The sequence below is a fragment of the Ascidiella aspersa genome, chromosome 5 (genome assembly GCF_963924565.1).
Source record: "Ascidiella aspersa chromosome 5, kaAscAspe10.2, whole genome shotgun sequence".
NCBI lineage: Eukaryota > Metazoa > Chordata > Ascidiacea > Phlebobranchia > Ascidiidae > Ascidiella > Ascidiella aspersa.
The window spans coordinates 13,701,016-13,703,515 of NC_139451.1; the positions used below are offsets into that span (position 1 = coordinate 13,701,016).

Consider the following 2,500-nt stretch of genomic DNA (forward strand, 5'->3'; position numbering starts at 1 on the left):
TCCTTCATCGACTCACGAGCCGAGTGATCCACCGCCAAGAGCCATCCACGATTGTTTCGCTCGCACAGTGCCTCGCACTATAGGGTGACAAAATAGACCGCGCCGAGCGGTCGGCCAGGCCGACGCTTGAAGCCGGAGCGCGCGGCACCGCGGCACTCGACGCGCAAACATTACCGGGTGACCGAATCGCCGGCCGGCGCGCCGCTCCTCGCGGGTCGGGCGCCGGGTAGCAAAGACTTTTTCTCTCGCTTGTCCGAGTTTCGCGTTCGCCGAAGCGTTTGCGAGACCGTTAATGATCCTTCCGCAGGTTCACCTACGGAAACCTTGTTACGACTTTTACTTCCTCTAAATGATCAAGTTAGATCGTCTTCTCGGACGCCGGCTCGACCGTTGCCGGCCGCGCCAGGTCCAATCGGAGGACCTCACTAAACCATTCAATCGGTAGTAGCGACGGGCGGTGTGTACAAAGGGCAGGGACGTAATCAACGCGAGCTAATGACTCGCGCTTACTGGGAATTCCTCGTTCAAGGGAAATAATTGCAATTCCCTATCCCTAGCACGACCGGGGTTCAGCGGGTTACCCAGACCTGTCGGCCAAGGCGAGCACATGCTGATCCGGTCAGTGTAGCGCGCGTGCGGCCCCGAACATCTAAGGGCATCACAGACCTGTTATTGCTCAATCTCGTGTGGCTAAACGCCACTAGTCCCTCTAAGAAGTTAGACGCCGACCGATTGGGTCGCGTAACTAGTTAGCAAGCCAGAGTCTCGTTCGTTATCGGAATTAACCAGACAAATCGCTCCACCAACTAAGAACGGCCATGCACCACCACCCACAGAATCAAGAAAGAGCTCTCAATCTGTCAATCCTCAATGTGTCCGGGCCGGGTGAGATTTCCCGTGTTGAGTCAAATTAAGCCGCAGGCTCCACTCCTGGTGGTGCCCTTCCGTCAATTCCTTTAAGTTTCAGCTTTGCAACCATACTTCCCCCGGAACCCAAAGACTTTGGTTTCCCGCAAGCTGCCGGAGAGGTCGTAAAACTAACGCCCCCCGATCGCTAGTTGGCATCGTTTATAGTCAGAACTAGGACGGTATCTGATCGTCTTCGAACCTCTGACTTTCGCTCTTGATTAAAGAAAACATTCTTGGCAAATGCTTTCGCAGTCGTTCGTCTTGCGCCGATCCAAGAATTTCACCTCTAACGGCACAGTACGAATGCCCCCGTCTGTCCCTCTTAATCATTACCTCGCGCTCCGAAAACCAACAAAATAGAACCGAGGTCCTATTCCATTATTCCATGCACCATTATTCAGGCGAATCGCCTGCTTTGAACACTCTAATTTTTTCAAAGTAAACGTTCCGGCCGCCGCCGACACTCAGTCAAGGGCACCGGCGGAGAACCGGAGGTGAGGCCAGGACGGCCAGTACACGCCTTGCGACGGACCGGCCGCCTGCGCCCAAAATCCAACTACGAGCTTTTTAACCGCAACAACTTAAATATACACTTTTGGAGCTGGAATTACCGCGGCTGCTGGCACCAGACTTGCCCTCCAATGGATACTCGTTAAAGGTTTTAAAGTGTACTCATTCCAATTACAGGGCCTCGTTTAGAGTCCTGTATTGTTATTTTTCGTCACTACCTCCCCGCGTCGGGAATGGGTAATTTGCGCGCCTGCTGCCTTCCTTGGATGTGGTAGCCGTTTCTCAGGCTCCCTCTCCGGAATCGAACCCTGATTCTCCGTTACCCGTAAGAACCTCGGTAGGCCAGTACCGTACCGACGAAAGTTGATAGGGCAGACACTTGAATGATCCGTCGCCGGTGCGAGACCGTGCGATCCGCAAAGTTATCCAGAGTCACCAAAGGTTGCGGGCCGAAGCCCGGTCGGTTTTTGGTCTGATAAAAGCACGCCTCCCGCGAGGTCGGCGCTTCACGCATGTATTAGCTCTAGCATTTCCACAGTTAACCACGTAAAACGTACGATCAAATGAACCATAACTGATTTAATGAGCCATTCGCAGTTTCACTGTACGAGAGCTCGTACTTAGACTTGCATGGCTTAATCTTTGAGACAAGCATATGACTACTGGCAGGATCAACCAGGTAGCTACTTTAGCGTAGCCCCGAAAGGCCGACGAAGGAGGCGCCGCTGATGCGGCGCCGTCGCTCGGTCGATGCGAAACCCGAAGGCTTCTCTCCGTTAAAATTTCGTTCTTTGCTCGGCTGCCCGAACTCAGAAAACCGTCACCGCCCGTCGCACCCGCCGGAGTAAGACTTCGTCGGCAGGCCTTTCGACCGCCACGTCGCCAACACCGGCGCGAGCGCAACGCACGCCAGACAACTTCGCCGAAGCGACCGCTCAGAACCCGACAAACTGACACTCGGCTCTTCGCGCAGCAGCAACATCTGCCCAGCGAGCCAATCGCCTTTTCACCGATTCTTTACTTGTCGAAGCTTGTCAGCTCCCACAAGTATAGCAAAGATGAGTGTTGTCCCTGGGGTCTT

General features: G+C 54.3%; 2 non-coding genes across 2 annotated transcripts in view; both read right to left on the reverse strand.

The window, feature by feature from the left end:
• Positions 1–43, reverse strand: part of LOC146144561 (5.8S ribosomal RNA) — a 154-nt gene extending 111 nt beyond the window's left edge. Inside the window, exon 1 of the ribosomal RNA XR_014499005.1 lies at positions 1–43. This exon is cut by the window's left edge and continues 111 nt beyond it. This is a non-coding gene — a ribosomal RNA (5.8S ribosomal RNA).
• Positions 44–290: 247 nt separating this feature from the next.
• LOC146144562 (small subunit ribosomal RNA) lies at positions 291–2,101 on the reverse strand. Its single transcript, XR_014500820.1, has one exon. It is a non-coding gene; the product is annotated as a small subunit ribosomal RNA (ribosomal RNA).
• Between the last annotated feature and the right edge of the window lie 399 nt (positions 2,102–2,500).